General features: G+C 45.2%; 1 pseudogene; it reads left to right on the top strand.

Moving 5' to 3' along the window:
* LOC144268851 (antigen WC1.1-like) overlaps window positions 1-11618 on the top strand; it is a 67670-nt pseudogene extending 56052 nt beyond the window's left edge.
* The last annotated feature ends 1632 nt before the right edge of the window (window positions 11619-13250 follow it).

Raw genomic sequence — 13250 nt, 5'->3', positions numbered from 1 at the left:
ACCACAGACCTCATTTGGAACTGGAAGTATACAACCAGGCAGCACCAGACACCAAAAAAAGAAAGAAAGAAAAAAAAAGGAAATACAGTACAGTAGTGTCTTAAATGTAAAAGACTAAAAAAATTAAAGGGAAAGGTTAAAAAAAGATTTGACAAGGTAAAGAAACTGTTTCTGTGTTTGTTTCATTTAAATTAAGATGGTTAAAAGCAGCATTTTTCTTCTGCATAGTAAAGTGTCAAAGCTGTATTAAGTCAATGTTCAGTTGTAAACTTTTGAAAGAACAACCGTAACATTTTGTTCCGAGTTATGAATGTTTCAGAGTTATGAACAACCTCTATTCAAATGTGTTTGTAATTCTGAGGTTCTACTGTACCCTCAGAGAAATGTGGTTTATGAAAGGGCATGTTTTCACCAGAGAATTGAAGGACTAGGGGAAAATGTTGAATAGTTTATAAGAGCTCTGCATGCCTTGGCTGAAAACTGTGATTCAGGAACAGCAAACATGAAAACATCAGAGAGAGGCTGGTTATTGGGTTAACAGATAAAAATCCTTCACAGGAGCTACAATTCAAAACAGACTTCACCCTACACACTGCTGTTCAAATGGATTAGAAGCTGTTAACAAACACAGCCTGAATGAAACAAGTTAATACCATAAAACTGGTGAGGTAAAGAGGGAGAACTCCCTGGCTAAGAGGAACAAATTCCACTCAAACATTCAGGATATATTAAATGCACGAAACATGGACGTTTTGCAGTTGTTTGCCACATGAACACAGTCAGGGAATTGATTCATATTCCAGACAGACAATCAGGAGCTATTGTTTCTTGGATCTATCCTGTGTGAAGATACAGAGCCTGCCTGGAGAGTGAAACTGATCATTCAGAGAAACACTATGGACTTTAAAATGGACTTAGGAGCAGATGTAACAGTCATCTCAGAAGGGCCTTACAATCACCTTCAACCCCTCCCAGAGATGAAGCTACCTGCCACAGCTCTGACTAACACTGGAGGCATTCTGAATTGCATGGGACAGTTCACCACAGAAATCTCTTTCAAAGAGAAAAACTTCTCATTCAGAGTGCATGTGATCAAAGACCAACAGCGTTCTCCACCTCAGTGTGGCAGCCATGATGGGCCTCATGAGAAAAGCGGAAGAACTAGAAAGATGGATATTTGAAAGGAGACCCAGTACAAATAAACTCAAGATAAAATGCTGGAGCTTGCAGTGTACCTCAGAAAGAACAATCAACAGAGCAAACTCTACAGATGGCAGATGCAGAACAAGAGGAAGAAAACTCAGAGATTCCAAACAGGCCTCAGGCAGTCATTGCTACTGATGGAAAGCCAGATGACCAAGTTGTTACGTGTTTGGGTTGGGTAATTAGAAAACTAGTACCACTGAGCGATGTTAGGGCTTTTTCCCTCGCCCCTCTCTTGGTTCTTATCATGCAATCAGAAAGCAGAAGACCATAGTCCAAGTGCAGGCAATGCAATGTTTAGTGGGGTTAATCAGGCAAGCATATCCATAGCTCTGTATGCCACAGAGTTTTCCCTGTCCTTTTTCCCACCTTCTTTTTCTTAGCAGGTTTAATTATATCCCTTGGTCCCACCCCTTACAATTTATGGTCATGTTCCGTTTTGGAGGATCGTAGTATGGGGACTTTGGTACCACCTCTTTTGTACCCTATGGGTGGGGTAAGGAGTAAGGTTATATTTCGGCAAGGGTCACCTTTTCTTTGGCTTTTTAGTGTTTCTTATGTTTGCCCACCCTCCCGCCCGCCCCTCCCGTCTGGTTGCTTGACCTTGCCTTGAGATAAGGGTTGAGGCAGTCTTCAAGTATACGCTTGTATATTAAACTCCCACCATTCCCAGCAACACTTTAACTCTTTTCCTTATTTCTTTTCATTGTGCTATAAACCCCATCTGGAAGCAACACACAGTGTTTTCATTCTTTGTTCATACATATTTGTAAGGAGGATATAAAAGTATCAAAAGTCAAACCGAAAATTTTATCCTAGGCTAAAAGACAGACCTATATACTAACAAGAGACACTTAATAGACTGATCTGTGCTGAACTATAAAGATACCATGATAACGTAAATGTTGTAAATGGTAAGAATGTAGAACGCAAAGGGAGAGACGTAATGGAAGGTTAAACTGTATTATACTATTCAGCCACTAGGTGACACTGTGTGTAACATACCTTGTTTAAACTAACTTCAGCCATACCTGTCGGAGTATTAAGGTATCTTATGGTGAACACATCTGGTGTGTATCTCTCTTGCACGGAAGCTCTGTAGCCAGTGCACGTCTGGTACAGAAGTCTGGCCTGCTAGTAGCAGCCCTGTAACCTGCACAAGGTGTACATGTCAGGGAGAGCTTTGTGGGGGATCCAGGGACCATCTTAAGTCCTGTCATATCTAATATCTTCAGCTATGATCTGGCCATGGAAATGAACAGCACAGCAGTGACACTTGCAGATGACACTACACTGGGAGGAGTTGAAACTAGTGGGGACGACAGAGAAATAATACAAAGGGGAAATGCAGTGGTCAGTTGCTCTCAAGTGGAGAGGAAGGCCGCACCCTCTCACTGTGTCAGGCAGCAGCACTCAGGCTCGGGTCCCACTTGCTGGGCCGATCTGTAAGAAGTCTAGAGTTCGCAGCCTCCTGTCAGAGCTGCCGCCAGTCAGGAGTCTAGAGCCCTGGCGTTCTAGGCGGGGTGGAGTATAAACAGTCTTTAGTCCACAGCATCCTGGCTGGGACAGCCAGCAGTTCATGGTTGATAAGGGAAGCTCTGGCCCTCTGGGCAGGACAGAGTGGGAAGCAGGTTTTACCTAAGCCTCTTGGCTAAGGTAGGCAGCAAAGACACAGTCTGGGGCTCTGGCTCTTTGGGTGGGGAAGAGCAGGGAGCACCAAACAGTCTAGGGATTCAGGCCCTCAGGCAGGGCAGAGCACCAAACAGACAGTTTTGATGACCTGGCTCTGGCCAACAGCAGACCGCTTGGCCTAACGTGGGGAGGCTGCCACCCCAGGGATGGGATTGGCAGCAGGGGATGAGGGGACCTTGGCGCACCCTACTCGTCTGCGTCCCAGCCCGGGGCCCTAACAGTGATGGACTGTTCTGCCACTGGGTCAGCAGGGTTCCAGCTAAAACATGTTGACTCGGGTTTTGACAGTGTAATGGGACCAAAGTCCAGTTTCCTTGGTCTACTTCCTACCAGCGTCTGGGTGAGGGGTTCCATAGTGCCCGGGTCCTTGGTCTCGTTGGGGTACTTGGCCGATGGCAGTGCCGGCAATTTCTCTGCAGGGTCAGTCTCCTTTGGGGACAGGATGCTGCCTAGTGCAGGTCCAGCTCCAGAATTCTGCAGCAGGCTGGAGACTTCTGTCTCCTTCCCTAGCTCCCACTCCAAAGAGATGCAAGACCCTCCCTTTATACTTCCTGTCCTGCCCTGGTAATTCTGGCGACGGGGGCAGGGCAGGTTTGGCTCCGCCCACCGGAGGGAATGTAGTGGTCCCTCGCTCTAAAGTGGGGAGGGAGGTCACTCTGCCTCACTGGAGAAAATAATACAAACAGACTTCAAGTATTCTTAGAAAAATAACATGTTGAGATTCCATTTAGAAAAGTACAAGAAAATCCATGTGAGGGAAAGATCCGGAATAGAGAGATACAGCAGGAGGGAGGGTACGAGGAAGGAGAAATGCTGGAAAAAAGCTTGGGTGATAATGGCCAAAGAGATCAGACAGTTCTACTAGGCATTTAGGGCATATCTACATTGCAGTGAGAGGTGTGATCGCAGCACATGTAGAAATACCCAAGCTAGCTTTTACCTAGCTCGGTGAAAGCTAGCTGGCATAACAACAGCAGTGTAGTTGCGTCAGCATGGCTGTGACGTGGGCTAGCCACTGGAGCGTGCACCCAGGCTCCTAGGCGAGGCTGTACACGGCAGGTTAGCCTGTGCTGCTGCGTGTGCTGACACAGCTACGTGGCTAGCTCGATCAAAGCCAGCTCAGATGTGTTTATGCTGCAATCACTCCTCCAGATTGCAGTGTAGATTTACCCTTATATAAGAACATAAAAACAGCCATAGTGGGTCAGACCAAAAGTCCATCTAGCCCAGTATCCTGTCTTCCAACAGTGGCCAATGCCAGGCGCTTCAGAGGGAATGAACAGAACAGGTAATCATCAAGTGATCCATCCACTGTTGCCCATTCCCAGCTTCTGGCAAACAGAGGCTAAGGACACCATCCCTGCCCATCCTGGCTAATAGCCATTGCTGGACCTATCCTCCATGAATTTATCTAGTTCTTTTTTGAGCCCTGTTATACTCTTGTCCTTCACAACATCCTCTGGGAAAGAGTTCCACAGGCATTGAGTGTATGTTGTGTGAAGAAATACTTCCTTTTGTTTGTTTTAACCCTGCTGCCTATTAATTTCCTTTGGTGACCCCGAGTTCTTGTGTTATGAGAAGGAGTAAATAACACTTCCTTATTTACTTTCTCCACACCAGTCACAATTTTATAGTTTCATATCGCCCCTTAATCATCTCTTTTCCAAGCTGAAAAGTCCCAGTTTTATTAATCTCTCCTCATATGGCAGCTGTTCCATACCCCTAACCATTTTTGTTGCCCTTTTCCTGAACCTTTTCCAATTTCAATATATCTTTTTTGAGATGGGGTGACCACATCTACACGCAGTACTCAAGATGGAGGCGTAGCATGGATTTAGATCCAGGCAACATGATATTTTCTGTCTTATTATTTATCCCTTTCCAAATGATTAACAAAATTCTTTTTTGACTGCCACTGCACATTGAGTGGGTGTTTTCAGAGAACTATCCACAATGACTCCAAGATCTTTCTTGAGTGGTAACAGCCAATTTAGACCCCATCATTTTATATCTATAGTTGGGATTATGTTTTCCGACATGCATTACTTTGCGTTTATCAACATTGAATTTCTTCTGCAACTGTGTTGCCCAGTCATGCAGTTTTGTGAGATCCCAGTGTATTTTTCGCAGTCTGCTTTGGACTTAACTATCTTGACTAGTTTTGTATCATCAGCAAATTTTGCCACCTCCCTGTTTACCCCTTTTTCCAGAGCATTTATGAATATGTTGATCAGCACTGGTACCAGTACAGACCCCTGGGAGTCAGAACTATTTACCTCTCTCTGTTCTGAAAACTGACCCTTTATTTCTTCCCCTTTTTTCCCTATCTTTTACTCAGTCACTGATCCATGAGAGGACCTTCCCCCTTATCCCATGACAGATTACTTTTCTTAAGAGCCTTTGGTGAGGGACCTTGTCAAAGGCTTTCTGAAAATCTAAGTACACTATATCCACTGGATCCCCCTCGTCCACATGCTTGTTGACTCCCTCAGAGAATCCAAAAGAATTGGTGAGGCACAACTTCCCTTGACAACAACCATGTTGACTCTTCCACAACAAATCATGTTCATCTATGTGTCTGATCATTCTGTCTTTTACTGTAGTTTAAACGAATTTGCCTGGTTCTGTAGTTTGGTTTACTGGCCTGTAATTGCTGGGATTGCTTCTTGAGCGTTTTTAAAAATTTTGCATCACATTAGCTATCCTCCAGTCTTCTGGTACGGAAACTGATTGAAATGATAGGTTACAGACTACAGTTAGTAGTTCTGCAATTTCACATTTGAGTTCCTTCAGAGCTCTTGGGTGAATACCATCTGGTTCTGGTGACTTATTACTGTTTAAAGAAAAGGAGTACTTGTGGCACCTTAGAGACTAACCAATTTATTTGAGCATAAGCTTTCGTGAGCTACAGCTCACTTCATCAGATGCATACTGTGGAAAGTGTAGAAGATCTTTTTATACACACAAAGCATGAAAAAATACCTCCTCCCACCCCACTCTCCTGCTGGTAATAGCTTATCTAAAGTGATCACTCTCCTTACAATGTGTATGATAATCAAGTTGGACCATTACCAGCAGGAGAGTGTGTTTGTGTATGTGTGTGTGCAGGGGTGGGGGGTGAGAAAACCTGGATTTGTGCTGGAAATGGTCCAACTTGATTATCATACACATTGTAAGGAGAGTGATCACTTTAGATAAGCTATTACCAGCAGGAGAGTGGGGTGGGAGGAGGTATTTTTTCATGCTTTGTGTGTATAAAAAGATCTTCTACACTTTCCACAGTATGCATCCGATGAAGTGAGCTGTAGCTCACGAAAGCTTATGCTCAAATAAATTGGTTAGTCTCTAAGGTGCCACAAGTACTCCTTTTCTTTTTGCAAATACAGACTAACACGGCTGTTACTCTGAAACCTGTTATTACTGTTTAGTTCATCAATTTGTTCCAGAACTTCCTCTCATGACACCTCAATCTGGGACAGTTCCTCAAATTCATCACCTAAAAAGATAGGTAGATAGTACTTTCCATTTTTAAAGCACTGCACAAATATTAGCTAATTATTCCCCAGACAGTCTCTAGGCAGTACATATACAAGTACTATTTTGCCCATAGGTGTGAGCACCAGGATAGGAGAGGAATCATTTTGGGTGGTAGTAGGAGTAATAGGATACATTTATGAAGGGACCATTAAGGTTGAATATCCAGATAAACTTAATGACAGTGAAATAGCTAATAGAACAAACATGACAGGGACACCTGGGATGCTGAAATCTAAACTGGAGAGAGCAGTGGGAATATGCTGTAGGAACCAGTCCTGCACTGGAGTTGGGGACAGGGGCTGGATGATCTCATAGGGTTTCCCATCCCTAGCTTCTCTGAGCCTGTGCAAACCCTGCCCTTTGTTTTCAGACTCCAGAAGACCCTTGGACCCTTTCTCTGAGGCCGTGTACGAGGAGATCGATTATAACCTGATGAGAAAGAAGCAGGAAATGTTTGATCGCTCAGGTCTGTGTGTGTCATTCCTAACAGGGAGAAAATCTAAAGCTCTGACTTAGAGCTAAATCTCTGCAGCCTTCAAGCCTGTGAGTCCTGGATGGCTGGAGATGCTGGATCTGTGAAGAGACCAGCCAGTTACTGGACTGAGATGAATGAGTTTCCTCCCTAGCAGACTCTGCTAGCCCCATTCTGAAGATAGTCGGGCCCATCAGTACATCCTGCAGCCTTAGGGGGTAATTAGTTATGGGTCAGGAAAGTGACTGTAACATGTCATTTTGACTGAATGTCAATCAGGGGGGAAGATGCTGCTCTCAGTTCAGCACATTGTGGGGCACTCTGAGCATGGTCAGTTCTTCTCCCTGAGGCTACTTCTGAGATCCACATTCTCCTCTCTGCTAATGGTGGGGGTTGGTCACAGACTCTGATCATAGGAGGGGTGTGGCCTTACCTGTCAAAAAGGCGGGGGAGGGGGAGTATCTTCCAGAACAAAATGGGAGTCATGTCCGTGGCTGAGGAGATCTGGACCAGCAGCCTCAGCCATAATTTTCTGCTGGATCAGGCCATGAAACAGCAACATTCAGGAGGAGAAGATAAACATTCCTCTCTAAAGAGATTCTTACACCCTGAGTGTGACTCAAAACAGGCTCCCCAGTTCATGAGAAGGATTTGAATGAAACCCACAGGAGGGGATGCCATGGTAAAAGGCTCACTCAGTTCCTGCCTCACCTCATGAGGTCAATATGGCTGTTCCCAGCATCTTCCCAGTCTGAATTATCCACCCCAAAGCCACATTTACTACAAAAAAACCTGATATTTAGCTTAGAAAGTCTGTGTCAGCCTCTCACCACTCAGTCGCTGTGAATTCAGCATCTTCTCTTGAAGAAGCAATATAGTGAGACCATAAATCTTGCTCCAGGACCCAGATGCATTGCCCATCAGCCAGTTTCGCTGCTCTCACTGTGATAACATCCCATTTACCCTTTCTCCAGTTTCCTATTCAGATGACTCAGTGACAAAGCTGCAGTATTACACCAGGGACAGCGAGGGGGAAAATGATCCTGGATCAGAGCAAGGTAACAAGGATGGGGGTGGACACAGAGACACACAAAAGATTTCTGTCCAGCTCTTGATGGAAATGTGAACAAATCCTGACCCTTTCTGTGTGTGGTTGACTGTGCTCTCTCCCAGGGGAGGAGCTGCAGGGAACCGGGCAGAGAAATATTCACACTGTAAAAAAGAATCTGACTTCTACAGCTGACACGTGTCACTGTACAACCCCTGATCTGTGCCCCATGATCTTAGCCCCCTGCCTCCTCGACAGGAACATATAACCGAATTCACGATCCAGCCCATATAATGTAAGGACTTTAAACCATGTTTTACAGACGTCAGTTGAATTCACAATGATCAGCTCTGGTGTGGCAGCTACTATCTCCCAGCAGCCTGTGATGGGATGTTAGATGGGGTGGGATCTGAGTTACTACAGAGAATTCTTTCCTGGGTATCTGACTGGTGAATCTTGTCCATATGCTCCGGGTTCAGCTGATCACCATATTTGGGGTCGGGAAGGAATTTTCCTCCAGGGCAGATTGGAAGAGGCCCTGGAGGTTTTTCGCCTTCCTCTGTAGCATGGGGCACTGGTCACTTGCTGGAGGATTCTGTGCTCCTTGAAGTCTTTAAGCCACGATTTGAGGACTTCAATAGCTCAGACATAGGTGAGAGGTTTATCGCTGGAGTGGGTGGGTGAGATTCTGTGGCCTGCATTGTGAAGGAGGTCGGACTAGATGATCATAATGGTCCCTTCTGACCTTAATATCCATGAATCTATGAATCTATGAAACAGGTCCAGGGTTAGCTCAAAACCAGCATAGATCCTGATCTCATTGAAGGGCATGACAAAGTTGGTATTGGATGCTGTGGGGCAGGGCTGGGCCTTAGTTATTTTTGAGGAAACAAAGGTGGCACAATTATTGTTTGACAGAATGTCCATGACTCTCCCTTTTCCCCTGGGTCACCCTGTGACTTCTCCTGCAGACTCTATGATGAAAAGCCCAAACTCGAAAACAACAGGCCTAAACTAAACAGGGGAACTAAAACCTGCTGGGGAAATGGGTGTGTTCAGGGGAAGCTGACCGTGATGTTTGCTGTTCCAGAGGGAGCTTCCCAAGGGGGGTCTCAGTTGGATTACAATAATGTGGAGGAGCCTGCCTTGAGGAACGTCCTCCAGACTCCAGACAGCCGAGGTGAGCAATGATGAATGTGCCTCCTGGAAGCCACATTGCCCCTTGGCTACTGCTGCTCCCCCTCTTCATTCCCTAGTCTGCCCTTTGATCCTGAGCTCAGGGCTGGGAAGAATTAACCCAAAGTAGCCTGGCTGGAGCCAGCAAAGGGCTGTCAGGGTTCCCTCCCCACACTGAACTCACGGGTACCGATATGGGGACCCGCATGAAAGACCCCCGAAGCTTATTTTTACCAGCTTAGGTTAAAAGCTTTCCCAAGGCACCAATTTCATCTTGTCCTTGAACAATATGCTGCCACCACCAAGTGATTTAGACAAAGACCAGGGAAAGGACCACCTGGAGTTCCTTTTTCCCAAAATATCCCTCCAAGCCCTTACACCCCCTTTCCTGGGGAGGCTTGAGAATAAACAAGATGAGCACAAACCAGCCTTCGATTTTGATGAAAGACTATGAAAGACCCCAAAACCCCCATCGGATTCTTAAAAAAAACAACCCAGAACTTTATTAGAAGAACAAAAAAAGATAAGAGAACAACTCTGTAAGATCAGAGTGGAAGATAATCTTACAGGCAGTCAGATTCAAAACATAGAGAATCCCTCTTGGCAAAACCTTAAGTTACAAAAAACCACAAAAACAGGAATACACATTTCCTCCAGCACAGCAAATTTCACAAGCCAAAACAAAGAAAACCCAACACATTTTCTCGCTAGATTACTTACTAACTTTACAGGAGTTGGAGGGCTTTCATCCTTGATCTGTTCCCGGCAAAGGTATCACACAGACAGACAAAAGCCTTTCCTCCCCTCCAGATTTGAAAGTATTTTGTCCCCTCAGAGGTCATTTTCGGTCAGGTGCCAGCCAGGTTACCTGAGCTTCTTAACCCTTTACAGGTAAAAGGACTTTGCCTCTGTCCAGGAGGGATTTTATAGCACTGAATACAGAAAGGTGATTACCCTTCCCTTTATATTTATGGCAAGGGCATTTCACAATTAACAGCTCCCCTCATTGTTGCCTGTAGGAGCCACGTCTTTGTTATTTTTATGTTTCCTGTTTGTTTCCCCTCTAATGGCCTCCTTTGATTATCCCTGTGCAATCTGGCAGGATAATATCAAACAGCTAAACTGAGATGTATGTGGCATTCATAAGAAATAATACACATAAGTCCCTGCTTTGCCACACCTGGCATGTAGCTTATTTCTCTATTCAGTGGAAAGCCTTTTATCATTACCATTAATTCCCATCATTATTTCAGAGGTCCCTGCCCTGCCTGGAGATGACCCAAGGGACAGTTATGATGATGCCAGAGAAATTTCTGACCCTGAAGATGACCCTGGTTTTGGACCGAGTGCCCAGGAAGTCACGGGGGCCCATGGGGAAAGTGTCAGGAACAGGGATTCACGGACAGGTGAGTGGAGTGTACACAACTCACCTGGAAGAGCCTTTACTGGCCACTAGGGGTCACTGTGACTGCACTGAAACACAGTTATTGGTAAACTCCGAGCTGTGTCCCCTCCCTGACCTCTGCTAAACAGAGTTAAATGGATTGAAATCAAGAAAGAGAGAAGGTTTCCTAGATAAGGTCCCTGATCCTACAAATACTAGATCCCATCTGTCAGTCTACTCACATGAATACTCTCTCTGACTTCAGTGGGACTGTCCAAATCAACAAAGTTACATGGGTCCATTGGCAGGATCAGGGCCAAAGTGCCCTTCCCCAAACCAGGTGTCAGTTCCCTGGATGGTAATGGGAAGAGCAGGTCCCTGGGGTGGGGTTAGTTAGCGGCCTGGCTTTGAAATCACTCTCTTCAATATGTAAATGTCCCCATTAGCACAGGATCAGAGCTGGGACCCAGGACTGAGCTCCCACTTTGCATCTCAGGGGAGACTGGGTTGGGATGAAATGTGCATTTCTTTGGTCTTGATGGGAATAATGTGTGAATAAGCATTGTGTGGGTGGGTGAGATCTGTGATGTCCAGGCAAGTCCCATGGGCTAGGGTCCCCACCCTGCTCCAGCCACCAGGTGTCTGCTGGCTTGTGGTCCCTTAGGGACTATATCAGCTGTCAGGAGTTACAGCAGCTCCCAGTGCTGTATCAGGGAGTTGTCACCAGCTCACTGCCATCCCCACATTTATCCTGCACCAGGGAGGTCTCAGCACAGAGAGATTCTGCTCCCACGTGTTTTCTTTGAAGAACAGAAAGAGAGCTAATGGTTTAAACATGTCAGAGGCCCACTAAGAGGAACTGTGGGTGGGGGCTGATTCACAGCCCATGCTGTATGTTGCCCATCCATTATGTGAGTGCACATGAGTGGAGAATGAATACGTTGACTGTAATGTGACTTGCTTGCTATTTTCAGGCTGGAGTCTGCACTTGCTAAGAAGTGAAGGGGCCTCTGGGGCTGAGAGGGAAGCCCTGTCCCCACCTTCTCATGACCCAGGTTATGATGACGTTGATGATGGCATCTCTGGGACATCAATATAGGAATGGCTGGGTTCAGATCAAATATCCTGTGAGGATGTAAATGCTGTATGGTTAGATTCTTTCTGTCCCAAATGCTCATTGATCCAACGGGGTATTGGAGACAATCCCTGCCTGGGAACTGCTTCAATTAGCTTTTTGATTTCAGTTTTGTTTAGATGCAAGAAATAAGTCTGACTGAGACAGGGGCTGTGATTTCCCCTCTAATTTCCCATTGATCAGACAGTCTGGAACTTCCCTGCTTTTTTGTCCCTAACACTTCTTCATTGTGAATTTTTGCTTTTTCTTATTAAACCCTTTTTGAAGATCTGTCCCTGGGCTGATGTTTCTCTCATTAGGTGTGTTGGGTGGCTCCATGGGGACCAGCAGTGAGAGAGATGGAGACTAAAGTGATGGGTTCGGTCACAGAGACCCCCTTGGGACTGTCATCTGATGTGCTGAGACTATCTCTCAGCCGTTTTCCCTGCCAGTTTGGGACTCCAGCACCCTGCCTTGTTGAGCCAGATATGCTAGCCTGCTACAATACAGACTCAGGTCTGGTCCACGCCCCCAAAGCTGCAGACTTTAACCAAAAATTGCTCAGCAGGTCTGCTATCTCCAGCACCCAGACACCCAGCTTCCAATGGGATCCAAACCACAAATAAATCCATGTTACTCTGTATAAAGCTTATACAGGGTAAACTCATAAATTGTTCACCCTCTATATCATTGATAGAGAGATATGCACAGTCGTTTGTTCCTCCAGGTATTAATCACTTACTCTGGGTTCAATAATAAAGAAAAGTGATTTTATTAAGAACAAAAAGTAGGATTTCAGTGGTTTCAAGTAATGACAGACAGAACAAAGTAAGTTAGCAAGCACAATAAAGCAAAAACACACAAGTCCAAGCCTAATACATTAAGAAACTGATTACAGGTAAAATCTCACCCTCACAGATATGCTAATAAGCTTCTTTCACAAACTAGGCTCCTTCCTAGTCTGGGCCCAATCCTTTCCCCTGGTACAGACTTGTTAGTTCCAGCAGACATCTTAGGTGGAAAGCAGGGGTGTTCTCATGACTGGCAGCTTCCTTTGTTTTGTTCCAGCCCCTTTTATAGCTTTGGCACAAGGCTGGAATCTTTTGTCTCTCTGGGTCCCCACCCCTCCTTCTAAATGGAAAATTACCAGATTTAAGATGGATTCCAGTGTCAGGTGACATGCTCACATGTCCTGTGAGACCCCAGCCTCCATTCTTCCTTGGCTGGCTCCCAGGAACACTTGCAGGTAAATAAACATTTTACAACCAATTGTCCTTGTCAGTGGGAGCCATCAAGATGCTAAGCCATCATTAATGGCCCACACTTTGCCAAGTTACAATAGGACCTTAGAGTTATACTTCATATTTCTAGCTTCAGATACAATGATGATACATGCATACAAATTGGATGAATATATTTTATATTGCTTTGTAATGATACTTTACAAGAGACCTTTTGCATAACGCATATTCCAGTTACATTATATTTAAACTCATAAGCATATTTCCATAAAACATTATGGAGTGCAACTTCACAACTGAATCACCAAAAAGTAGTAATGCTAAAATATCACTTCTCAGATATCGCAGGCTCTAGGATGGGGCACTGCACTGAAAGTGAATGC

Source organism: Eretmochelys imbricata, chromosome 1 (genome assembly GCF_965152235.1).
Source record: "Eretmochelys imbricata isolate rEreImb1 chromosome 1, rEreImb1.hap1, whole genome shotgun sequence".
Taxonomy (NCBI): domain Eukaryota; kingdom Metazoa; phylum Chordata; order Testudines; family Cheloniidae; genus Eretmochelys; species Eretmochelys imbricata.
Note: the sequence above shows the minus strand (reverse complement) of the source record. Positions and strands in the feature narration are given on the sequence as shown.